This window comes from Ovis aries, chromosome X, assembly GCF_016772045.2.
Source record: "Ovis aries strain OAR_USU_Benz2616 breed Rambouillet chromosome X, ARS-UI_Ramb_v3.0, whole genome shotgun sequence".
In the NCBI taxonomy this organism is placed as follows: Eukaryota; Metazoa; Chordata; class Mammalia; order Artiodactyla; family Bovidae; genus Ovis; species Ovis aries.
This window is the reverse complement of record NC_056080.1, coordinates 50,733,062-50,760,885: the sequence shown is the minus strand read 5'-3', so window position 1 is coordinate 50,760,885 and position 27,824 is coordinate 50,733,062. Positions and strand designations below refer to the sequence as shown.

Below are 27,824 nucleotides of genomic sequence, written 5' to 3'. Positions count from 1 at the left end.
TTTCAGCTTTAGCATCATTCCTTCCAAAGAACACCCAGGGCTGATCTCCTTCAGAATGGACTGGTTGGATCTCCTTGCACTCCACGGGACTCTGAAGAGTCTTCTCCAACACCACAGTTCAAAAGCATCAGATTAAGAGGGGGTAAACAGGTACAACTCCCATTTCTGTAGCAGGGCAGGGTGCTCCATTACTGTTGCGAGAAGGCCCTGTGCTCTGAGCTCTGGGAGGGAGTGATGAGTGTTCTTAGGACCCGCCATCACCCTTAAGCAGGGGGCGCTGAGAGTGTGAAGAGATAAGTCTCAGCCTTTAGTACTGACAGACACAGAAAGCTTCTTAGCCCCGTTGAGAGTGGGGCTGTGGCATACTAGGGAAACTAAAAGGTAAGGTGGTGGTGGTGGTTCATTTTCAATCGCTCAGTTGTGTCTGACACTTTTCATGAGACCCCAATGGACTGTAGCACCCCAGGCTCCTCTGTCCTCCACTATCTGCCATAGTTTGTTCAAATTCATGTCCATTGAGTCAGTGATGGTATCTAATCATCTCATCCTCTACTTCCCCCTTCTCCGTTTGCCTTCAATCCTTCCCAGTGAAAGCTTGTTGCTGAACCATGAAAGACCCCAGGATTCTTGGCCTCTGGAGGAGAAGACTTAAGTCTGGGGCCAGAGACAAGGCTTGATGGCTCAGAGCTTTTGTGTAATAAAGTTTCATTAAAGTATAGAAGAGACAGAGAAAGCTTCTGACATAGACATCAGAAGGGGGGGCAAAAAGAGTGCCCTCCTGCTAGTCTTTAGCTGGATGTTATATAGTTACTAGCAGTCTGCTAATTAAAGAAAGGAAATGTCTCAAAACTCAGAGAATGTCACCAGGCCCCTCACCCACAACATGCATTTTGAGATAAACATTGGCACCAGGTGAGTCCTCCCAGGCCATAAAACGATTGACTTGAATCTTGAAGAAAGGCATATTTCCATATTTCTGAGCCTTTAGGCAGAACCGCCTTGAAAACAGAGTCTAGGGTAAATGCACAGAACATTAACATAGCTTAAGACAAGTATTTCCATAAGAAAAATGCACTGGTTAGCCCAAGGTTTGAGAAAAGTTAAGTTCAAGTCGAACCAGGTGTCATGGCAACACAAAATTTTAAGAGAATTCTCTCTTTATATTTGTATAGAGAAGGGGAAAAAATAGAACACTGATTTGTTTCCTCCTGCCGCTTAAGAGAGAGATATAAAAATGTCCGACACTTGCAGCCTGTTTCCTTTGTTTGGAGACCCCTGGCCTTCCTTCCTGTTACCCTCCCATTCCCCTATTTCCTTTTAGGAGAATTATGTTTCCTAGGGAAAAGGGCGTCATTCTCATTCCATAACTGCTTCCGAGCTGAGAAGGCGCGTTGTCACTAACTTGGTGAGGCAACAGATTCTCCTAACCCTCATATTGAGGGTCTCTGATCCAGGGGTCCCAAGTAGTAGCTGGAGGAAGCTGCAGCAGTCACAGGAGTTGGAGCAACCATTTGTAACTTAAAAGCCTTCATGCGACTAGAAACAAATCTAGCTACACAGTTATAGGTGCAGGGAGCAAACAGCAAAAACAGAACAATCAGAATTATTGCAAGTAAGATAGTTTTCCACCATGGGGAACTTAGTTAACGTCTCCTAAAGTGAGGCAATTGAGGCTTCAGGAGCATCCATAGCCTGAATCATCATCTTCGTGTGTTTAGCAAAATGAGTCACACTAGTGCTCATATCAGGTATAGATGTACAGCACTGGGTATGAATAATGGCACAAGTTCCTCCTCGTGCAGCTGTCAGAATATCGAAGGCCAATCTGTTTGGTAAAACCACCTTTCTAATTTGTATTTGTTCAGCATTAAGAGCTGAAATAGCTTTTTGAGAATCTTGTAATGCCTGTTGAGTAAAATTAGTCCAAGCATCCACTCGTAGCATAACATCTGTAGTTCCCAGAGAGGGAACAAACACTGCAGCCAAATAATCACACCAGCGAAATACAGATCTTGCCCACGGAGTTTAAGGTGTGGTACATTAGCAGGCTTTTCTGGAAGCTCAGAAAAGATGAAGCCGCGAGTAAAAGCTAGACCTAGGGTACATCTCCCTATGTAGCCAGGGAGAAGCCATGCCCATAGGTAAGAGCCACATATCCAATAGGTCCCGTTTGGAGCAAGCCAGCAGGACTGAGATATCCAGTCCCAATCAGTGCCTGGCCAGGCAAAGGGAGGACCTGAACTGGGGTTGGAAAATATGGGAATGATTACCTTGCATATTTCCTGAGGCAGGAGTCCCAATTGTTTCCAATCATTATAATTAAGTTGTTGGCTAATTCTGGGGATGGCTCTATTTGTTCCCAGCATATAGGGGCAGTAGACATTAGATGTCCTTTTTAGGGAGTTAGCCATATAACCTCATATCATCCCATATTTGATAAACGTCAGGTAAAAAGCAACTAAATCTAGGTCCATTTACTTTATGTGCAGCGAAATAGTCATTAAATCGAGACAATGTATAATCAAAATTAAAAGCCATGTTATGTCCATAGCTAAAGTACAAAGTGTTGTACCGGTCCCTCTTAGAGTTGTTAGATGTCATCAGATTAAGAAGAGGCATCACATATGACTGTTGTGGAAGGTATTCGCAGACTTGGAGAAAGTCTTTTCCTTGAAGTGGAGATGTCCACCATGGGAAGCTGCCGGGAGCCAGCGTGAGGAACTCCGCCCGTGGCAAAGGTCATGAGGAAGGAGGCTTCGGCATACGCAAAGGCGGGATCGAGCCTCAGGAAACCCGCTGTTCCCGAGCATCTACCCCCAAACCAGAGTCTGTCTACTTTACTGCTTTATGCTCTCACCTACAGCTCTGACTTTACGGGGGGCTGTCCCCCACCTCTCTCGGAGAAGGAGTTAACCTACAGCTCCAGTTAATAAAAATTCCTGGGCGTGACAGGGATGTCTCAGGTCAAACCTCTCTGCTGGCAGACCAGCTTGTGTGACAGGATTATCCCCACTCTTGCTACTAGGTACATGATTGTTTACAACCTCTCAACCATAAGCAGCACAGAGAGTTTGGAGTATTTTGAAAGTCTTAGTTACCATTGGGTTTTTCTAAAGAGAAAAATCATGTTGGTGAAGGGTTTTTCATTTATTGGGCCAAAGTTTGCTGCTAAATCCCCTGCCCGTATACATGTTAATGAATATATAACTAGCATATAGGAGAAATAAGTATTAACCTTTAAGATTAGTCATGTTAACCTTAGGCTAAGTAAATTCCTTTCTTAATTGTAACCCACTACACCCTCACCCTATAGGAATGCAACTTTATCTGGTACCTTCAGAGGGTGGTGCCTGGTTTAAGAAAAGTCACCCCTGGAAAATAAGTTTCTGGTTGACTGACCGTTATCAGGAAAGAAAGGATCATAAAATGTCAGCAGGCCTCATAGCCAGAAGATGATGTAAAACCCCTAAAGACCTTTTTGTATACGTTTATACGAAGCACCTGATTTTGATAAAGGTCAGGACTGCTGACTCCCGCGTGACTAAAATTTCCATTTGTCTCTATGTGTAACAAAAGGTATATAAGCAAACCTGAAAATAAAGAAACCAGATCAGTTTCTGGAAAGACTGATTCCCCCCTGTCATTCTTTCTTTCTCCTTCTGGCTGAATTCTCATCTGGAGCGAAGATACTTGCCAAGCCTGCTAATTTTGCCTGGGCTTCTAAGGTCTGACCGGGGAGGCCTCACTGTGTCCTCTCCTTTGGGAGAATGGAAAGACGCCTGTGGCCTATGTAGGTGGTGCAAACTCCTTGTCTTGGAGTTTTATTGGTATTCCACGTAAACCAAGTTATTCAGCCTCTTTTTCTCCACTAGTATTTTCCTACTACACTATTTCTTTCTAATCTCCCTTCTTATCTTTAATTAAGCAATTAATTCCTAGGACGCTGACTCCATCCCCGCTTCGAATTACCCTGGATCCGCCGGGGCTGGACCCCAGGAGGAAGCTTTCCACTGATGAAGAAGGGAGCACTCTGCAGACCCAGCAGTTAGACCGCTTGTGGAATGCAGCATAGGAGGGAGCCCAGGACAGGAAGGCACTGTCTTGAGGATCAAACGGCAGACTCAGGATTTTTGGAGTCAGCAGAAGGAGGCTCACACAGATTACCAGCCCCATCGGAAAAGTACAAAGTGAGAGCATAGAAAGTAAAGACACAAAATGACGTCACTTAGTTCTGGTCAGGGTGCCACCTCTTAAACTCGAGTGTGATGCACCAACGAATCAATTCCTGGCACTTTGACAGCTGTGGGAGAAGAAAGAATAGCTGGTAAGGTCCTTCCCAGACGGGTTCGAGGGATTGGCCCCCAGATCCCAATGTTTTTTTCAGGACCTCAGTTCCTGGCTGAAATAGAGGCTTGCTTGACTCAGAGGCTGGGTCAGGAGTCACCTGCCGGGGTTCCATTAATGCCTGTTGAAAAGCTGAGAGCTGAGTTACATGATTAGTTAATTCTAAGGCTTCAGGGTGTATAAAAATCTCTGTGCATAAGAAAGGCCTTCCATAAATACATTCAAAGGGGGACAGCCCCTCCTTTGGGGGAGCAGTCCCAGCCCTCATTAAAGCTATGGGTAGAACTTTAATCCAATTGTCCTGTGTCTCTTGAGTTAATTTGCACAGATGTCTCTTGATAATGTCGCTAGCTGTTTCAAACTTTCCAGAGGCTTGGGGTCTCCAGGAACAGTGTAAGTGATATTCTATTCCTAGAGCTTTAGACATCCCCTGAGTTAGAGCCGCTTTAAAGGCAGAGCCATTGTCACTCTGAAGCCTCCATGGCAGCCCAAACCTGGGGATAATTCATAGATTAAAATTCTTATAACCTCCTTAGCCAGTTCACTGCGACAGGGAAAAGCCTCAATCCATCCAGGAAAAGTATCCACCCAAACGTGTGAGCAAGAATATCCATTAGCTTTTGGTGTATGAGTAAAATAAATTTCCCAGTCTTCTCTGGGATATTTTCAACTTCATTGTAATCCAGATTTTACTAGCTTTTCAGTCTTTGGGTTATTTTTCTGACAAACCTAAGAACTTTTGATAATGTCCTTTAAATTTTCATTACATTTTTCCCTTCAAACAAATGAGAAGCCATCAGGTAAGTACTCTCTTGAGAAACCTATATGCAGGTCAAGAAGCAACAGTTAGAACTGGACATGGAACAACAGACTGGTTGCAAATAGGAAAAGGAGTACGTCAAGGCTGCATATTGTCACCCTGCTTATTTAACTCATATGCAGAGTACATCATGAGTAACGCTGGGCTGAAGGAAGCACAAGGTGGAATCAAGATTGCCGGGAGAAATATCAAACACCTCAGATATGCAGATGACACCACCCTTATGGCAGTAAGTGAAGAGGAACTAAAAAGCCTCTTGATGAAAGTGAAAGAGGAGAGTGAAAACATTGGCTTAAAGCTCAACATTGAAAAAACGAAGATCATGGCATCTGGTCCCATCACTTCATGACAAGTAGATGGGGAAATAGTGGAAACCGTGTCAGACTTTATTTTTTTGGGCTCCAAAATCACTGCAGATGGTGACTGCAGCCATGAAATAGAGAGGGTAACAGGCAGGAAAGCCAGGGGTCTCCAAACGGAAGAAATAGGCTGCAAGCATCAGGCATTTTTTATCTCTCTTAAGCGGCAGAAGGAAACAAACTACCAATATTTTTTCCTTCTCTATGCAAGTTGTCATGTGTGGATGTGAGAGTTGGACTTTAAAGAAGGCTGAGCGCCGAAGAATTGGTGCTTTTGAACTGTGGTGTTGGAGAAGACTCTTGAGAGTCCCGGGAATGAAGGAGATCCAACCAATCCATTCTGAAGGAGATCAGCCCTGGGATTTCTTTGGAAGGAATGATGCTAAAGCTGAAACTCCAATACTTTGGCCACCTCATGCAAGAGTTGACTCATTGCAAAAGACTCTGATGCTGGGAGGGACTGGGGGCAGGAGGAGAAGGGGACGACAGAGGATGAGACGGCTGGATGGCATCACTGACTCGATGGACGAGAGTCTGAGTGAACTCCAGGAGTTGGTGATGGACAGGGAGGCCTGGCGTGCTGCAATTCATGGGGTTGCAAAGAGTCGGACACGACTGAGTGACTGAAATGAGCTGAACGGATACACATTTCAATGGAGAAGGCAATGGCAACCCACTCCAGTACTCTTGCCTGGAAAATCCCATGGACCCAGGAGCCTGATAGGCTGCAGTCCATGGGGTCGCTAAGAGTCGGACACCACTGAACGACTTTGCTTGCACTTTTCCCTTTCATGCATTGGAGATGGAAATGGCAACCCACTCCAGTGTTCTTGCCTGGAGAATCCTAGGGACAGAGGAACCTGGTGGGCTGCCGTCTCTGGGGTCAGACAGAATTGGACACGACTGAAGCGACTTAGCAGCAGCAGCGGCACATTACAAATTTTAAAGGAGGTTTCTCTTAAAATACTCTGTTGCCATAATGACACCTGGTTTCACCTGAAGTGAACTATTTTCAAACCTTGAGTTAACCAATGCATTTTTCTTGTGGAAATGTTTGTCTTAAGCTGTTAGTGTACTATGCAATTACCCCAAGCTCTGTCTTCAAGTCCCTTCCGCCTAATGGCTCAGAACCTACTTCACAAACCAGTATGTTATACTCAGACATTGTTCCCCTAATCTATGTAAATGAAACCATTTGTATGGTAATCTGCCCTTGTATAAGATTCAAGTCAATGGTTTCTGTGGCCAGGGATGAATCCTCTGGTGCCAAGATTATCCCAAAATACATCTTATGGATGACGGGCCTGTTGCCATTCTGAGCTTTAAGACTTTCCTTTCTTTCATTAACGGACTGCTCAGTTCAGTTCAGTTCAGTTCAGTTCAGTTCAGTCTCTCAGTCGTGTCTGACTCTTTGCAACCCCATGAATCGCAGCACGCCAGGCCTCCCTGCCTATCACCAACTCCTGGAGTTCACTCAGACTCACGTCCATCAACTCTTCGCATGAGGTGGCCAAAGGACTGGAGTTTCAGCTTTAGCATCATTCCTTCTAAAGAAATCCCAGGGCTGATCTCCTTCAGAATGGATTGGTTGGATCTCCTTGCACTCCAAGGGATTCTCAAGAGTCTTCTCCAACACCACAGTTCAAAAGCACCAATTCTTCGGCGCTCAGCATTCTTCACAGTCCAACTCTCACATCCATACATGACCACAGGAAAAACCATAGCCTTAACTAGATGGACCTCAGTCAGCAAAGTAATGGCTCTGCTTTTGAATATGCTGTCTAAGTTGGTCATAACTTTCCTTCCAAGGAGTAAGCGTCTTTTAATTTCATGGCTGCAATCACCATCTGCAGTGATTTTGGAGCCCCCCAAAATAAAGTCTGACACTGTTTCCACTGTTTCCCATCTATTTCCCATGAAGTGATGGGACCGGATGCCATGATCTTCGTTTTCTGAATGTTGAGCTTTAAGCCAACTTTTTCACTCTCCTCTTTCACTTTCATCAAGAGGCTTCTTAGATCCTCTCCACTTTCTGCCATAAGGGTGGTGTCATCTGCATATCTGAGGTTATTGGTATTTCTCCCAGCAATCTTGATTCCAGCTTGTGTTTCTTCCAGTCCAGCATTTCTCAGGATGTACTCTGCATATAAGTTAAATAAGCAGGGTGACAATATACAGCCTTTTCCTATTTGGAACCAGTCTGTTGTTCCATGTCCAGTTCTAACTGTTGCTTCCTGACCTGCATACAGATTTCTCAGAGGCAGGTCAGGTGGTCTGTATTCCCATCTCTCTCAGAACTTTCCACAGTTTATGGTGATCCACACAGTCAAAGGCTTTGGCATAGTCAATAAAGCAGAAATAGATGTTTTTCTGGAACTCTCTTGCTTTTTCCATGATCCAGCAGATGTTGGCAATTTGATCTCTGGTTCCTCTGCCTTTTCTAAAACCAGCTTGATCGTCAGGAAGTTCACGGTTCCCGTATTGCTGAAGCCTGGCTTGGAGAATTTTAAGCATTACTTTACTAGCATGTGAGATGAGTGCAATTGTACGGTAGTTTGAGCATTCTTTGGCAATGCCTTTCTTTGGGGTTGGAATGAAAACTGACCTTTTCCAGTCCTGTGGCCACTGCTGAGTTTTCCGAATTTGCTGGCATATTGAGTGCAGCACTTTCACAGCATCATCTTTCAGGATTTGAAACAGCTCACCTAGAATTCCATCACCTCCAGTGGCTTTGTTCCTAGTGATGCTTTCTAAGGCCCACTTGACTTCACATTCCAGGATGTCTGGCTCTAGATGAGTGATCACACCATCGTGATTATCTGGGTCATGAAGATCTTTTTTGGACAGTTCTTCTGTGTATTCTTGCCACCTCTTCTTAATATCTTCTGCTTCTGTTAGGTCCATACCATTTCTGTCCTTTATTGAGCCCATCTTTGCATGAAATGTTCCCTTGGTATCTCTAATTTTCTTGAAGAGATCTCTAGTCTTTCCCATTCTGTTCCTTTCCTCTAGCAGGGGGGTACTCTTTCTGCCCCCTTCAGATGCCTATGCCAGAAGCTTTCTCTATCTCCTTTATAGCTTAATAAAACTTTATTACACAAAAGCTCTGAGTGATCAAGCCTTGTCTCTGGCCACGGATTGAATTCTTCTCCTCTGGAGGCCAAGAATCACAGCATCTTTTCCTTCAGCAACAATCTTTCAAAAGTAAAAGAAGCTTAATCCTTGGAAGCACAGTTATGACCAACTTAGATAGCATATTCAAAAGCATAGACATTGCTCTGCCGACAAAGGTCTGTCTAGTCAAGGCTATGGTTTTTCCAGTGGTCATGTATGGATGTGAGACTTGGACTGTGAAGAAAGCTGAGCGCTGAAGAATTGATGCTTTTGAACTGTGTTGTTTGAGAAGACTCTTGAGAGTCCCTTGAACTGCAAGAAGATCCCACCAATCCATCTAAAGGAGATCAGTCCTGGGTGTTCATTGGAAGAACTGATGCTAAAGCAAAACTACAATTCTTTGGCCACCTCATGTGAAGAGTTGACTCATTGGAAAAGACCCTGATGCTGGGAGGGATTGGGGGCAGGAGGAGAAGGGGACGACAGAGGATGAGATGGCTGGATGGCATCAGCGACTCGATGGACATGAGTTTGGGTAAACTCCGGTAGTTGGTGCTGGACAGCAAGGCCTGGCATGCTGCAATGCATGGGGTGGCAAAGAGTCAGACACGACTGAGTGCCTGAACTGAACTGAACTGACCTGAAGTACTTTCTACACCTCAACGAAAACTCTGATATAAACCCTTAAGAAATTTCCATAGAGTATTTTCAGGAATTATTAATCTCCATCCTTGGACCGTAGCCATCCTTTATCAGTACTCTTTGCTCCTCTTTTCTCATATCTTTTAAATTCTTCCTGAGTATATTGTGGGTTTTCCTGTTCCACAGGACCTGTCCAGATCAAAGGTATCTGCACTGAAGGGGTTTCCTAAAGTGCAGCTTTTTTGGCTTGACAGTCACCCAGCTGATTACCTTCAGCTACTTTACTCCCATCCCTGCTGTGCCCTTTGCAATGCATAACAGCTAATTCTTTAGGACAATATATATTCGTTAAAAGTCTCTGGATCTCTCTAAAATGCTTAATACGTTCTCTTGTTGCCCTTTTAAACTCTCTTTCCTTCCATATTGCAGCATGAGCCTGTAAAGTCAAATAAGCATACTTAGAATCAGTGTAGACATTTGCTCGCTGCCCTTTGCTTAACTCTAGAGCTCAGTTCAGAGCCAAAAGTTCCACTAACTGAGCACTGGTTCCCTGGGGGAGAGATTTTGCTTGTAAAACCTGTTCAGCAGTCACCAGGGCATAACCTGCTTTACGCTTCCCATCCTGATCACCAACATCAGGGTCTTTTCCTGTGAGTCAGCTCTTCCCATCAGGAGGCCAAAGTATTAGAGATTCAGCTTCAGCATCGGTCCTGCCAGTGAATATTCAGTTGGTTTCCTTTAGGATTGGCTGTTTTGATATCCTTGCTGTCCGAGGGATTGTCAAGTGTCTTCTCCAGCACCACAAACCGAAAGCGTCAATTCTTTGTCACTCAGCCTTCTTAATGATCGAACTCACACATCTGTACATGACTACTGAAAAAGCCACAGTTTTGACTCTACGGACCTTTGTCGGCAAAGTGGTGTCTCTGCTTTATACTACGCTGTCTAGGTTTGACATGGGCTTCCTTGGTGGCTCAGTGGTAAGGAACTCGCCTGCATGGGTGTACCTATGGCTGATTCTTGTTTATGCTTGACAGAAAACAACAAAATTCTGTAAAGCAATTATCCCTCAAGTAAAAAATAAATAAAGTGTTAAAAAAAAAAATCTCCCTGCAATGCACGGGATGCAGGAGACATGGGTTTCACTCCTGGGTTGGGAAGATGCCCTGCCATGCCCTATGGGAGGAGGGCATGGCAATCCACTAAAGTATTCTTGCCTGGAGAATCCCATGGACAGAGGCACCTGGCAGGCTACAGTCCATGGGGTCGTAAAGAGTCAGACACGACTGAAGCAATGAGCATGCATGTCTACTAGCTTTCTCATAGCTGTTCTTCCAAGGATCAAGTGTCTTAATTTCATGGCAGCAATCACCATCCACGGTGATTTTGGAGCCTCCACAATTAAATCTGTCCATGCATCCAAGTCCCCCCTTCTGTTTTCCATGAAATGATAGAACTGGATACCATAATCTTATATTTTTTAACGTTGAGTTTTTTTTTTAATTTTTAGTTTTTATTTTTTAAATTTTAAAATCTTTAATTCTTACATGCATTCCCAAACATGAACCCCCCTCCCACCTCCCTCCCCATAACATCTTTCTGGTCATCCCCATGCACCAGCCCCAAGCATGCTGCATCCTGCGTCAGACATAGACTGGCGATTCAATTCACATGATAGTATACATGTTAGAATGTCATTCTCCCAAATCATCCCACCCTCTCACTCTCCCTCTGAGTCCAAAAGTCCGTTATACACATCTGTGTCTCTTTCCCTGTCTTGCATACAGGGTCGTCATTGCCATCTTCCTAAATTCCATATATATGTGTTAGTATACTGTATTGGTGTTTTTCTTTCTGGCTTACTTCACTCTGTATAATCGGCTCCAGATTCATCCATCTCATCAGAACTGATTCAAATGAATTCTTTTTAACAGCTGAGTAATACTCCTTTGTGTATATGTACCACAGCTTTCTTATCCATTCATCTGCTGATGGACATCTAGGTTGTTTCCATGTCCTGGCTATTATAAACAGTGCTGCGATGAACATTGGGGTACATGTGTCTCTTTCAATTCTGGTTTCCTTGGTGTGTATGCCCAGAAGTGGGATTGCTGGGTCATAAGGTAGTTCTATTTGCAATTTTTAAGGAATCTCCACACTGTTCTCCATAGTGGCTGTACTAGTTTGCATTCCCACCAACAGTGTAGGAGGGTTCCTTTTCTCCACACCCTCTCCAGCATTTATTGCTTGCAGATTTTTGGATCGCAGCCATTCTGACTGGTGTGAAGTGGTACCTCATTGAGGTTTTGATTTGCATTTCTCTAATAATGAGTGATGTTGAGCATCTTTTCATGTGTTTGTTAGCCATCCGTATGTCTTCTTTGGAGAAATGTCTATTTAGTTCTTTGGCCCATTTTTTGATAGGGTCGTTTATTTTTCTGGAGTTGAGCTGCAGAAGTTGCTTGTATATTTTTGAGATTAGTTGTTTGTCAGTTGCTTCATTTGCTATTATTTTCTCCCATTCAGAAGGCTGTCTTTTCACCTTGCTTATATTTTCCTTTGTTGTGCAGAAGCTTTTAATTTTAATTAGATCCCATTTGTTTATTTTTGCTTTTATTTCCAGCATTCTGGGAGGTGGATCATAGAGGATCCTGCTGTGATTTATGTCTGAGAGTGTTTTGCCTATGTTCTCCTCTAGGAGTTTTATAGTTTCTGATCTTACATTTAGACCTTTAATCCATTTTGAGTTTATTTTTGTGTGTGGTGTTAGAAAGTGATCTAGTTTCATTCTTTTACGAGTGGTTGACCAGTTTTCCCAGCACCACTTGTTAAAGAGATTGTCTTTACTCCATTGTATATTCTTGCCTCCTTTTGAACGTTGAGTTTTAAGCCAGCCTTTTCACTCTCCTCTTTCACCCTCATCAAGAGGTTCTTTAGTTCGTCTTCAGTTTCTGCCATTGAAGTGGTATGATCTGCACATCTGAGCTTGTTGATATTTCTGCCAGCAACCTTGATTCCAGCTTGTGAGTCATCCAGCCCAGCATTTCCCATGATGTGCTCTGCATGTAAGTTGAGTAAGCAGAGTGACACTATACAACCTTGTCTTACTCCTTTCCCAACTTTGAAGCAGTCCGTTGTTCCATGTTTTATTCTAACTGTTGCTTCTTAACCCTCATACCGGTTTCTCAGGAGACAGGTCAGCTAGTCTGGTACTCCCATCTCTGAGAATTTTCCAGTTTGTTGTGATCCACACAGTCAGAGGCCTTGAGGTAGTCTAGTCAATGAAGCAGAAGTAGATGTGTTTCTGGAATTCCGTTGCTTTCCCCATGATCTAACGAAGGTTGCAATTTGATCTCTTGTTCCTCTGCCTCTTCAAAACCAGCTTGTATGTCTGCAAGTTCTCATTCCATATACTGTTGAAGCCTAGCTTGAAGGCGTTTACTAACCAGAGGCTTCAGAAATATGGGACAATCTAAGCTTGAGGAATTGGAGGGTATGAATGAAGCCCCATAAGAGAGAGAAGAAGAGGATTCTTTACTTTCCATGTTGTTAGCAAGCTGGGCAAGGGCTAGACCATACCTTCAAGTTCTTGTGTAGGGCAGTAGCCTTTACCTAGAAAGTCATAAACCGTTCTGCAACTGTAAGAGAGGGAGGGAGAGGGCGGTGAGTGGGAGCCAGGCACCCTGAGTGGATGTGAGAGACCCATTAGAAGGGGGTTGACAATTAAATGGAGGGGGGCTTTGGACTAGAGCAGATGTGGTGGACATGGGAAAAAGTAGATGCATTAGACATTTTCAAAGTAAAACGGACAGAACTCAGCAAGGATATTGATTTGAGGTGAAGGAGAGGGAATTGTAATCCTGGTTAAGACCAGGTTTCTGTGTCCTGTCATAAGGGTACAAAGGTGTCATGGGGAATCCTGGAAGTTGGCCAGGTCTGGGAAGAATTCCAAATAAGATTTTTATGTCTATGAGCTCAAGGTCTAGATGGATACAATAACCAGTATTTAGATACTTAAGCGATCCTTTTCCTTTTTAAAAAAGTGAAGTATTGAGATATAATTTATATACAGTAGAAGTCAATGCTTTAAAGCATTACCGTTTGTTGACTTTTGACATATGCATACCATTGTGTAAATACTACGACAAGAAAAACATAGAAAATGTCCCATTGGTTTGAAAATGCTCCCTTGGGGTATTTGAATTCATACTCCTTCCTGCACTCCTATACCGTGGCAACCAGAGATATAGTTCTCTGCCTCTAGTTGTGCTTTTCCAGAAATCCATTGACATGAAATGATATCATACATAGCTTTCTGTGTCTGACATCTCTCCTTGGCACAGCTGAGATGCATCCTTGCTGTTACATGCATTAGTAGTTCCTTTTGAAATGACTGTGTAGTGTTCTTTTGTACGAGTATACTCTTCTGTTTTTCTTCCATCTATATGCCAGTTCTTGAATAGTTGGGCTGTTTCTAGTTTTGGCTATTAGGAGTACATGAATAGAATATTTGAGTAAAGATCCTAGTGTGAACATGCTTTCCTTTCTCTTGGGTAAAATTGGGAAAATTAAAACTCCTAGTAAGTAGGAAAATTCCCGCTATATAGAATAAGAAGAATGTGCTAGTGGAGAAGAGTGAAGAAATAGCTACAGAAGGAATGAAAAGGCTAAGCCAAAGTGGAAACAACACCCAGCTGTGGGTGTGCCTGGTGGTGAAAGTAAAGTCCGATGCTAAAAAGACAATACTGTATAGGAACCAGAGGTATATTCAGAGACACTAGTTACCAGTTCAGAGATTTACATGTGCAGTGCCCCAAGAAAAAAGTGGAAACAGAGGTATCTATCTATGTACTTATTCCATGGAAGTGAGTAAAGCCATTGGGAGTATGATGGAAAACCCAAAAGCAGAGAAGGAATTGGTTTATCAAAGCATGTATAAAAATAGATATTAAAAAACATAATATCTATGTCTCTCATGATTGTCTTTCAGAGACACATTCTCCACTAAGGGTAACCTGGGACTACCTATCACCACAGTGTGTGGATGCATAAGAAAGACTGCACTGGAAAGAAAAAAATATAGTCCTCAAGCCCCTTTCTCATCCTCCAAAGACCCTGCGGGTCCAGGACTCTGCCTCAATGGCGGGAAAACCTCAACCTGCACTGCACGCGCCCAACGCAGGGAGCATGCGCAGTGTGTTCGTGTGCGCGCGCACGCACCCCTTGCTGCGCATGCCCCTTGTTGCGCATACGCGTTCCTGAGCATTCTCTGAGGAGCGTTGGGCCTGAGACGGGTCTGTTTATTCAGTCCCGGTTCTTTCTCACTACTTGAGACTCACCAGGTAGGTTCACAAATGTGTCCTGTCTGGAGTTTAAGTGTGCGTGTATGTGACGGGGAGCCAGCGAGTTTTGGGCGGGTCAGGCAGTGCGATCTGGGGCCTTTGAGGCAGAAGGCCTTCAATGTAGCCATCTTTCTCCTCACAAGTGTCGCGACGCCATAGTTCTTGCCCTGGTGGCTGGAGAGGAAGGGCAGTGGGCAGAGGAGGGCAGGGGGTAGGATGATGGTAGGGGGAGACTTGGGGGTGCTATTTGAGATATCTGGTTCGTTGGGGCTCTGGAACTGACGACAGAGCACAGAATCTGGGGCCGGCAGTGGGACGTGGGCAGGGGGCGGGGTGGGCGATTAAGGAAAGGCCTAGAAACCGGACCGTAGAGAGGTTGTGACTGTATCGCGAGCTTTGTGGTAAGGTGCCAAGAGAGAAGTGGACCGGTTGCTCTGTATGCAGCCTCACCTCGGCCAGAAACACTGAGAAAATCGCCATAGTCAGGCTGGAAAGACTGAGGCTTTCTTCGTGTTCCAACTGAATTCCAAGGAGTTGGGGAAAATAGGTCTGGTGAATAGGAGTGTGACAAGAGCAATAGTCCTGAGTGTTTAAATTCCTAGCAGTATGTCACTAAACATCTTCATGATGGAGAATTCTGGTGTGAAATCAAACTTCCTCACAAAAATTCAGCCTTCCTGTGTATCTGAAGGTGATTTCTCTGCCAGCGTAGGAAAGACACAAATGGCTTTGCAAGTGACTGTATTTGGTGTAATTGAATGCATGTACACTCATACATAACCAGAGTTTTCTTTTGAATGTATTTTCACATTAAAAAAAAAAGTCACCATATGGTCATAAAAGTGATCAAATATAGCTGTAGTCTTAAATACATTTTCTAAATCACAATATTCTACTTTCAGGGAGAAATATGAGTGGGCAGGTGGCATCAACATTGGGACCTACAGATCAAGATTCCTCCCAGCTGGATGAACCTGTGGTCGTGAGTACCTTACCATTTGATGTTTTCTATTAGCACAAGTTTCTTTTTGAGAAAATGATGTTAAGTAGTACAGATGCAGTGATAAAGGTCTTCCATGCTGATAAAGGGTGACAGTTTGTCTTAGGAAGGAACATTGATCCAGATGTATTACAGTCTGGTGTTGCCTGGAGGAGTATCCTGTTAAACTCCCTGGAAATGTGCCCAGTGACTCCCTCCTCCTGCTTATTAACAACAGACTGCATACTTCCATCCCAACATAGATTGAAATAACTTCCAAAGTCTTTCTGGGTAACTCTTATGGGAGCTAACTCTTCTCTGTGGGAAGAGTAACTTTATTCAAAGTAAGTGCATAGAATTGTGTTGGGAAAATGTTGTTAGGTTTACTTAGGATCAGATATATTTATGCTGTTAGATGTATTAACAACAAAAGGTTTTTATTTGCATGCACACTCTACTGGGACCAGCAGCCCAGTGTTGAGCAACCTGAACAAGAGGAACCACCAGCTGAGATTCAGGATATCACACCTAGAAAGGAGGAGGTCCATGGAGAGGATCCAGTGAATCGTGATGAAGAGGAGGAGAAGGATGCCTCTGAAGGTAAAGTGTATCTGTGCATCATGCCTTAAGACATAACCAATAAGAGGAGGAAAGGAAACATTAGAAAAAGACTTCAGATAATTCCTAAAAATCTGAGGAGAGTATAGGTTGTAGGTTAGTGTGGTTGCTCAAATTTTCCCTTGTTTTCAAGACAAAGAGAGGGGAGCAACTAAGTTGTCTGAGGACAACCCTGGAAAAGGAAAATGGTAATAACATTTGGAAAATTCTGCTTTCCTTTTTCTCCAGGAAAACATTCCCGGAGTAATGCTCCTGAGGTTCTTATTCATCACATTTTTAGCATAACAACCTAAGGCTTTGAATTCATAACACCGAGGGAATGAATATCATCATTCCCTTGTTTATACTGTATGCTTTACAGCTGAATTGATGCATTTTTTTTTAAAAAAGATTCTGGCCTGGAAGCTGATCTCCAGGAATTGTCTTTGGCAAAGACTGGGGGTGAAGGTGGAGATGGTCCTGATGTCAGGGAGGAGTTTGCATCAAATATAGAGCCTGTTGAAATGCCAGAAGCAGGTATGTCATCCATTCAGAAAATAATTTATGTTGTTTCTGTTTTTCAGAATAGTATATCTTTACTAATATAGAGGGAACATTACTGTTATTTTAATAATAGAGTTCACATATTCGTTGAAAGATAGTTCAGACCCCAGATGCCTGAGTGCCTGACTTACAGACTTTCAAATAAAGAAACAGACAGGATCAAAGCCATATTGAATTGAAAATAGGAAACCGTTTTCTTCTCTTGAATATAAGTACTTTAAGCAACAGCTAAAAATTTTCAGATTCTTTTATAATTTCTGCTTGTAGCAAATATGGAATGCATTTGTAATCAATATCAGTTTATATGAGATATGCTTAGGCATCCAAGTAGGTTCCAGTACCAGCTTTAGCATAATGTGTGTGATTCTGTGAAATCCCTTAACTTTTAAACTCACCTTTACTCATATAAATTGTGAATTCAGAACAGATACACTAAAATGCTGATTTTTCGATGCTAATTTTTGCATTCTCTGATTCTCTTCGACGGAATGCATACAAGAATACTCTGTTTTTTTTTATGATGTATTTATCATAAAATATAATCATGAATCAAATTATAACAGGGGAATTGAGATTTCATATTCTGATGGGGGACACATGTACACCTGTGGCTGATTCATGTCAATGTATGTCAGAAACCACCACTATATTGTAATTAGCCTCCAATTAAAATCAATTAATTTTTTTAAAAAAGAAAATGAGCCAACATTCTGCTTGATGTTTGCTAAATTCTCTCAAATTTTGAATTCTCTAGCTCTTAAAAAACTAGTTGCACTTTAAATCCTTTCCTCAGTGAACCTTGAAATGACTGAATCGTAAAATGGCAAAAGATAGTCTAGTTTCCTGTTTCTGTGGCTAATCTAGTTGAGAGAGTGCATTTAGTCAGTGATATTCAAGACAGGTGTGAGTAAGAGACCTATGCTAAGCACACTAACTGTCCCCACGTCTGGTCTTTTTTTTGGGCGGGGGAGGTTGCTTATTTTAATTGGAGGATCATTACTTTATAATACTAGGATGATTTTGCCATACACCCCAGTCTCACTCTTAAGGAACTAATAAAAATCTGAGCCTCATGATATAATCGTCTCTAACCATATCAAGTATGTTATTTTGCCTCTTTGATACATGAGTTTAAACACTTTTGAAGGCCAAAGATTGTAACTCTAGTTCTTCCCTCGTAATCAACTTAGTATCTTTCACATACGTGCTTTCCAAATTGCTGACAGTGAATTGCACAGTTCTGATTTTAAAGAAAGAACTTCCTAGTTAGGGAAGAATTTACTGTGTACTGGCCTTCTAAATATTTTCACTTTACATTTTTTTCCCCCCATTCCATTACAACAATTAGATGAAAATACAACTTTCAGACTACTTTCAAGTAACTACAGGACATGATTAAAATGTTCTCATAGAAAAATCTCAGCCCTCGATATGTGTGGTATTTAAAAAGAAAATACATAAATTACAAGGTACATAAATATAAAATCCTACATCCAACATAAAAGGTAAATAAAAGAGCAACAGAATAAACCTAAGGGATAAAGAAAAAGATACTTAATAAAAGACAGGTATAAATTGTTAGGAAGAGGAAAATAAACTCAACCAATAAATAAAGACAATGTGCTAGTTTACATAATTTGTTAATATATATATATTTATATACACACATATTAAAATATTCTTTTCTTTTGTGATTTATCACAGGAGATTGGACATTAGTTCCCTGTGCTATATAGTAGGACCTTGTTGTTTATTCATTCTGAATATAATAGTTTGTACCTGCCAACCCCAAACTGCCAGTCCATTCCTCTCAGTTTACATAATTGTGAAGAAAATGGACAAAGCCCAAGTATATGTAATTGGAAATAAGAACAAGACATTAACATTATATTATACAATTAAAACTGAGTATAATCTGGAACTCAAATATTTTCAGCATATTGAGGAAATGGCTAGTAGGGTGGAAAAACAAATACTATTTAACAGACCCCACAGTAACTAAATAACTAAACATCACACATACCGTGGATGAACTTTTGAAATTGGTCAGAGTTTTCTCTCAAAAGCCAGTATCATTTAGAAACAAACAAAGAAATCTGCTTCTCCAGATTTTCCTTCTCTCTTCCTGCCTGCTTTTCTCTCTCACTCATACTCCCTCTTGCTCTCCTTTTTCTTTTTTTCTCTCTTTTTTTTCTTTCATTTTTGGTGTGGCTGTGAGAAACAGTCGTATTTCTGCTTCACATTTTGATGTCCCCATGTCTCCAGTGATAGTAATGACTTAAAATTAGTGTCACTATATAGTTTATTATACCAACTGGAATGCTTTCCAGGGTGAAGAGAAACATTTAGAATTACATGAGGGCCACAAGAAAAAAGGGGGACAAATGTTTAACCGACTTAAAACAACCATATCAGGCATAAATTAGAACAAATGCAAATTTCTCCACTTTTCCACAGTAGAGAAGAAACAAATGCAATACTGGCCTTTTTCTTTACTTCACTTAAGCAGTAACAGAGATAACAACTGTTTAGCTATCCTATATTCGGAATATTATTTCAAACCAATGCATTTAAATGATACTTTTGGGCGATTTTTTGTTTCAGTTTTTGTGTATTTTGTTTTCCTTAGGGCGTTTTTTGTTATTAGATATTTTACGGAATGTGTACACAGTTTCGCCTTCTACTGAAAACTACCTTCTGATAGGCTCCATTGATTTCATTTGTTCTGAACTCAGTGTCCTTATTTTCTTGTATAACTAGGAAGAGTAGTGTGTTTTTAAAAATACTGGTAATGTGCTTGAAAAGTCTATAAAATCCCTAGAGAGGATTAACTGAAGGTAAGCCAAAGGGTCACCCTTAGTGTTCTTGTTTTAGTCCATTTGATAAAACTACAACTGCAGTGAACTTTGTATACCTCTCCTGTCATCGAAATAAAGTTCTGCTAAGTAACTTTTTAAATATTCATATTATAGGTGAAGGGCAACCATTTGCTTGAAAGAAGATAAACTGAAACCATCTATGCTGTTCTTATGTTGTGTATTTGACTGCTAAATTCTGTCAATAAAGTTTTGTCTTCTACTGGCACATGTTTTGTTAAATTTATCCCCGGGTATTTAATGTTATTGAAAATTCATGGTTTGCGATTTTTATTGTCTAGCTGAGGATGTATGTAGAGATAGAATGTCGGTATATTGATTTTCTGTCCAACAATGCCTCTAAATACGCATATTAATTCCACAAATTTAGATCCAGATTGTTTTTGCTTTTCAAAGTATACTATTAGATTTGAATATCAACGATTTCTACTGGCTTAAACCTTAAACCTTTCCTCATTCCGCAGCATTGAACAAACCTGGCCAGAATAGTCTTGACTAAAGCAAGTGATAATCGGCATTTTCCCCAATAGAAAATGAAAAATCTTCTCCATTACAACCTGTTTACGTTGCTTTTTTGTAGATATACTTTGTCAGAGTAAGTTCCATTCTATTCCTAGTTTGCTGTCTTGAATATAGATTAATTTTTATCAAACCCTTATACTGCATCAGTTGTGATCATAGAATTGTTTTCCCTCCATTTTTCTATTAATGTGGTGAATTGCATTGGTAACCTTGTACGTTTAAACCACCCTTGCACTTCTAGGGTTAAAAAAATTTGGTCATAACATATGCTTTAGGTGTAATCTACATGTTAATGCATATACATATATATATATATATATATACCCACACGTAAAAAATTCATAAAAGCTTCTCTTGAAGTCTTCTCTTGAATAAATGGGTTTACAAAACGTGCCACCCAAATCTCATATGGTGTCCCTGATGAAATCATTGACAGAGAAACATTTTTAAAAACTTAATATATTTGTATTGTCCTGTAGAGAAATGGAATGCCAAAGCCATTGTTAAAGGTTGTAGGGAGACAGGACAAAAACTGCTGTCAATGTCCATGGCAAATGGCACAGCGTATCTTTCACACATTTCTGACTTGCCTTCCAGGTTTTTTGGCTGCAGGGAGAGAGCAGCCACAAACATCTTTTTTTCTCCATGGTGTCGTCCATTGGCTTGATAGTCACCAGATCTCAGAAGCCCTCCAGAGTGAATCACTCAGTCATGTCCGACCGTTTGCAGCCCCATGAACTGTAGCGGGCCAGGCTTCTCTGTCCATGGAATTCTCCAGGCAAGAATACTGAAGTGGATTGCCATTCCCTTCTCCAGAGGATCTTCCCAGCCCAGGGATCGAACCCTGGTCTCCTGCAGATTCTTTACCGTTTGAGCTACAGGGAAGTCCTCCAGCTATCTGATTCCTCCCTTATATCCTTATTATTAACATAATAACGTTTACATCTCTTAGCCCCCGTCTGCATCCTCACACACCAAAAAATACATATTTGTGCAACAAAGGACTTATTCAGAATTCACTCTGCTTGGCGAATAACAGGATTATAAATAGCAGCTATTGTGCCCTTACAGAGGTATGAAAATCCAGGTCCAAAAGGACTGAAAATGGGAGGTTCAAATCTACCACGAGACTTAACTTAGAGTATCCCATCTTACCAAAAAGTATGTAAAAAAGCCCCTAGGTCATGGAACTGCCTGACAAGATTAGATCCTAGCTAGAAGAAAAGGGAAAGGAATGAGGGGAACTTTGTGAGCCAAAATGACTTGAGTCTTATCTGCTCTGTCTCCTTAATTGGCTATGACATGACCTAACTGGGCTCCCCTAGTGGCTCAGATGGTAAAGAATCCGCCTGCAGTCTGGAGACCTGGGTTTGACCCCTGTGTTGGGAAGATCCCCTGGAGGAGGCCACGGCAACCCACTCCAGTGTTCTTGCCTGAAGAATCCCCATGGATAGAGGTGCCTGACGGTCTGCAGTCCATGGGGTGGCAAAGACTAGGACACGACTGAGCGACTAAGCACAGCATGTGGCATAACTAAGAGTATCAGTACTGGCTCTGACACATACTGTGTGAAGGTGAGAAAGGTATTTACATCCTTTGGATCTGTTTCCCCATTTCTAAAATGGAAATTACAAGTTTACACTAAATATTTGTTATGAAGAATAAACAAGATAACATGAAGTAGGCATTACATTGCAAATGGATATGGCTTACTTTACTCCATTTTTTCATTTAAACACTTACCTTTACAGTTACAATTCTCTCACAAGTGATACAGATTTTGAATTTCAGGTAGACTATAAGGTTCACTTTTAAAATGAATTGGACTTCAGAAACACATTTTGCCTAAATAAATATATTGATTCAATAGCTGGCATCAGACAGGGCATCCATTCTATGGTGGGTTTGTTAATGAGGACTGACAAGGCTACCCTAAGTCATAGTATGTGGTGGAAACTGTGCTCCTTGCTATGTGTGATGACAAAATAAGCCAATATTCCGGTCACGCAACATCACACAACTCAACGCCAGACTCTGTCACGTAGTCAGGCAGCCAGTCCCTAAGTAACACAGCAGGAGCTACAGGGCCACAGTGAACCACTGCAGCTGTTAGTTTGGCTTGTCACCTTCTACGGGCTTGAGCAGTAAGGAGGCAATGACCCAAAATGGTTTCAGATTCTAACTTAGAGACAGTGCAGAAGCAATATGACCCTGGTGTCAGTTGCCTTGTCCCTAGTCCCATGGTTTGACACTGAATTGGAAGGCCTCAGTAACAGGCACAACAGGTTGTGGGTCTCTGCCAGGAAGGAGCCCGCAGTTGTGCCCTATGGCAGTGAGCAGCTCTGTAGTCCACAGCTGTACTCTGAGCTGGGGCTACGGAGACCATCCTATGTTCACCTGAAACCAGGGGTGGATGAGTAACATCTTTGTGTCACCTCCAGCTGGATAAGGAGGCAGGTGAGAAACGGCCTCATAGCAGCTCTTCATCAGGCTGCTTATCTCCCCTTGCTGCAAGAGCAATAGTAGGTTCTCTGCCAAGATTCAAGTCAGCCTGCAACTTAGCCTTGCCTACGTAGCCTTAGGGGACATGCAAGGTCAACAGGACATGACGACAGAGCCACACCCCTACAGTGTCTGGAACAAGACACAAGGCTTTATGTACGCTGCTACAAATACGACAGCTATATACTGACTCCTACATGGAGGAGATGCTTTTCCTGTCAGTCATTAAACATATTCCTTCATTTAGTACACACACATTGCTTACTAGCATGTTTCAGGATGTATCTGCAATGCTTGAAATAACAAGACCAGTGATGTGAGGTTGATGATGGGAATATCACACTGGTGGACCAGACAGACACAGAAAACGGCAAAGGAGAAACACAGGGAATGGACCTAAGGAGGGGAAAAAACAGTGAGTGGGCTGGCCAAGAACCAGGAGGAAAGCTAAAAGATAACGTTCATTCTAAGAGTGAAAGAGGTTATATATAACACAGTTGTGCTTTGACCCAGGCTGTGGATGAGAGTCACAACCTCCCCTTCATCACTGCCCCTTTTGCGGGTGGTGTCTGGGAGTCTAGAGATTCTGAAGGGAAAGGAGAAAGAAAATACATAGTGCAGGGGTGCATGCACCCGCCCTGATAGAGATGCAGGTGCGGCTTGTTACAGTAACCAGGTGGGGATGAGCAGAGTTGGATTCGGTGACTCAAGAAGAAATGTGCAAATGAATGTAAAGGGAGAAAACACACTGAGAGGGGTAAACAGCTCCAACTCCCATTTCTGTACCAGGGTAGGTGCTCCATTACTGTCGTGAGAAGGCTCCCTGGTCTGAGCTCTGGGAGGGGGTGATGAGCATTCTAAGGACCCACCATCAGCCCTAAGCAGGGGGCACTGAGAGTGTGAAGACATGTCTCAGCCTTTACCACTGACAGACACAGAAAGCTTCTTAGCCCTGTGGAGAGTGGGGCTCTGGCACCTTAGGGAAGCTGAAAGTTCAGGTGGAGGAGGTGGTGGTTGTTCAGTCGCTCAGTCATGTCCGACTATTTACAACTCCATGGCCTGCAGCACGCCAGGCTCCTCTGTCCTTACACGATCTCCCTGAGTTTGATCAAGTTAATGTCCATTGCGTTGGTGATGCTATCTAATCATCTCACCCTCTGTGGCCCCCTTCTCCTCCTGCCTTCGATCTTTTTGCATCAGGATCTTTTCCAATGAGTCAGCTATTCGCATCAGGTGGCCAAAATATTGCAGCTTCAGCATCAGTTCTGCCAGTGAATATTCAGAGTTCATTTCCTTTAGGATTGGCGGGTTTGTTCTCCTTGCTGTCCAAGGGATTCTCAAAGCTCATCTCTAGCACCACAATTCGAAAGCATCAATTCTTTGGCACTCAGCCTTCTTAATGATCTAACTCACACATCTGTACATCACTACTGGAAAAACCGTAGTTTTGACTCTACAGACCTTTGTCAGCAAAGTGATGTCTCTGCTTTTTAATATGTTGTCTAGGTTTGTCATGGGCTTCCCAGGGGGCTCAGTGGTAAAGAATCTGTCTGTAAGGCAGCACACTTAGGAGATATGGGTTCAATCCCTGGGTCAGGAAGATCCCCTGGAGGAGTATGGCAACCCACTCCAGTATTTTCGCCTGGACAATCCCATGGACAGAGGAGCCTGGTGGGCCTCGGTCCATGGGGTCGTAAAGAGCCGGACACTACTGAAGTGCCTGAGAATGCATGCAAGCTAGGTTTGTCATAGCTTTCCTTCCAAGGAGCAAGTGTCTTTGAATTTCATGGCTGCAATCACCATCTGCAATGATTTTGGAGCCCAGGAAAATGAAATCTGTCACTGCTTCCTCTTCAGTGCAGTTCAGTCACTCAGTCATGTCTGACTCCTTGTGACACGATGAACCACAGCACGCCAGGCCTCCCTGTCCATCACCAACTCCTGGAGTTCACCCAAACTCCTGTCCATTGAGTTGGTGATGCCACCCAACCATCTGATCCTCTGTTGTCCCCCTCTCCTCCTGCCCTCAATCTTTCCCAACATCAGGGTCTTTTCAAATGAGTCAGTTCTTCGCATCCGGTGGCCAAAGTATTGGAGTTTCAGCCTCAGCATCAGTCCTTCCAATGAACACCCAGGACTGATCTCCTTTAGGATGGACTGCTTCCACTTAACCCCCTTCTATTTGCCATGAAGGGAGAGGACCAGATGCCATGATCTTAGTGTTTCAATAGTGTTGAGTTTTAAGCCAGTTTTTTCACTCTCCTCTTTTGAACCTTATTAAAAGGTTCTTTAGTTGCTCTTCACTTTCTGCCATCAGAGTGGTATCATCTGTGTATCTGAGCTGTGTGGTATCATCTGTGTATCTGAAAAATATCAATCTTGATTCCAGCTTGGGAGTCGTCCAGTCCTGCTTTTCGCGGGCTGTACTCCGCATATAAGTTAAATAAGCAGCATGACAATATACAGCCTTGTCGTACTCCTTCCCCAATTATGAAACAGTCATTTGTTCCAACTCTGGTTCTAATGGTTGCTTCTTGACCCGCATACTGGTTTCTCAGGAGACAGGTCGAGTCGTCTGGTACTGCCCTCTGTTTAAGAATTTTCTGTAGTTTGTTGTGAGCCACGCAGTCAGAGGTCTTAGCATAGTCAATGACATAGAATTAGATGTTATTCTGGAATTCCCTTGCTTTCCCCATGATCTAACGGATGTTGGCAATTTGATCTTTGGTTGTTTTGCCTTCTCAAAACCTACGTTGTATAACTGGAAGTGAAGCCTAACTTGAAGGAGTTTACTCACCAGGAGGCTTCAGAAATCGGGGACAATCTAAGTGGAGAAGCTTAGGAAATTGGAGGGTGTGAAGGAAGCCTGATAAGAGAGACAAGAAAAGGAAGCTCTCCTTTCGATGCTGGTAGCAAAATGGGCAGAGGCTAGACCATGCCTTCAAGACCTTGTATAGGAGAGTAGCCTTTATCTACAAAGTCATAGACAGTTTTGCAACTGTAAGAGAGGGAGGGAGAGGGCGGGAAGAGGGAACAGACACCCTGAGTGGATGTGAGAGACCCGTTAGAAGGGGGCTGACAAGTAAATGGAGGGAGGCTTTGGACTAGAGCAGATGTGGTGGACATGGGGAAATGTAGACACATGAGACGTTTACGAAGTAAAATGGACAGAACTGAGCAAGCATCTGGACTTGCGGTGAGGGAGAGGGAATTGTAAACATGGTTTAGACCAAGTTTCTCTGTCCTGTCATAAGAGTACAAAGGTGTCATGGGGAATCCTGGAGTTGGCCAGGTCTGGGAAGAATTCCAAAATATGATTTTTATGTTTTGGAGCTCATGGTCTACATGGATACAATAACCAATACTTAAATACTTAAAATTTCCTTTTCCTTTGAGAAAAGTATTGAGGTATAATTTATATATGATAAAAGCCAACACTTTAATGCATTACTGTTTGTAGATTTTTGACAAAAATATACCGTGGTGTAAATGGTACCACAATAAAAATGTAGAAACTGTCTCATCGTTCAAAAATGCTCCCTTGAGCTATTTGCCGTCAGACTCCTTCCTCCACTCCTAAACCCTGGCAAACGCAGATACATTTCTGTGCCAACAGTTGTGCGTGTGCAAAAATCCACTGACATGAAATCACATAATATGTAGCCTTCTGTGTCTGGTTTCTCTCATTTGCACAGGTGAGACCCATCCTGCTGTTACATGCATTAGTATTCCACCCCTTTTTTCATTACCGTGTAGTATTCCTTTATATCGGTATCCTCTTTTGTTTTTCTTTCATCTGTATACCAGTTGTCAGTTAGTTTGGTTGTTTCTAGGTTTGGCTATTAGGAGTACACATGTGGAAATTTGAGTACAGGTGTTTGTGTGAGCATGTTTTCATTTCTCTTGGGTAAAATTGTCTAGGAGTAGAATTGCTGAGCCATATAAGGCTTCCCAGGTGGCGCTAGTGGTAAAGAACCCATCTGCCAATGCAGGACATTCAGGTTCCAGATCTCAGTCTGCAAGGTCCTCTGGAGTAGGAACTAGCAACCCGCTCCAGTATTCTTGCCTGGAAAATTCCATGAAGAGGGGTCATGGCGAGTTACAGTCCATGGGGCCCCAAAGAGTTGAATACGACTGAGCGACTGAACACACACACACACATACATGGTAATTTGTGTATCTTAGAATCTAAACTGTGTCCTCTTTAGACAACATACAGTTGGATTTTTTTTTTTAACTGGTCTCTCAACGTCTGCCTTCTGGTTGGATTGTTTTATCTATTCACATTTAATGTTGATACAGACTTACATCTGCCAATATATATTTCTGTCTCATGTCGTTTTGGTCTATGGACCTCATTTTACTGCTTTCTTTTGCATTCAATGGATATTTTCTAATGCAGCATTTTAAACTCTTTACTGATTTTCCACTACTTTAAAGCTATTTCCTTAGCTGTATGCCACCGTAGACATCTTACTTTATCACAGTCAACTTGAAATTTACACAAATTCTTATGAGATACAGAAACATTACTCCTATATCGCTCTATTCTGGTTTCCCTCTTTGCCTCATATTGTCACATATATAGTAAGTCTATAAAGGCTAATCCCATTAATATACTCTTATCATTATTATATAAAATGTGATGAAAAGCTGATATAAGGCAGGATATCAGGTATCTATTTATAGGTTCTGTTATATTCACTTTCTTTGTCATGATTTCTGATTCTTTGCATATGTTTGTATGGATTTGACACCATCCAGACTTGCTTCCTTACCTAATACAGCTTTGCTCCCAACCACCTCCTTTGTGCTGTTACAGCAAATATATTACATTCCATGCGCTATTGGCCCAACAATAACTGGGCTTCTCTGGTAGCTCAGACAGTAAAGAATCTGCCTGCAATGCAGGAGATGCAGGTTCAATCCCTCGAAGAGCCCCTGGAGAAGGGAATGGCTAACCACTCCAGTATTCTTGTGTGAAGAATCCAATGGACAGAGGAGCCTGGTGGGCGACAGTAAAGGGGTCACCAAGAGTCAGAGACAACTGAGCAAATACCCCTTTCACAACAACAATTTATGTGATACTGTTTTAGACAGTTGCTTTGTAAATACAGGAGGAAAGGAGTGAAATGTATATTAATAAAGTATTTTTGCTCATAT

The 27,824-nt window shown here is 42.3% G+C and overlaps 1 pseudogene; it reads right to left on the bottom strand.

The window, feature by feature from the left end:
- Positions 1–1,376: 1,376 nt before the first annotated feature.
- On the bottom strand, positions 1,377–15,101 carry LOC132658800 (endogenous retrovirus group PABLB member 1 Env polyprotein-like; annotated as a pseudogene).
- Between the last annotated feature and the right edge of the window lie 12,723 nt (positions 15,102–27,824).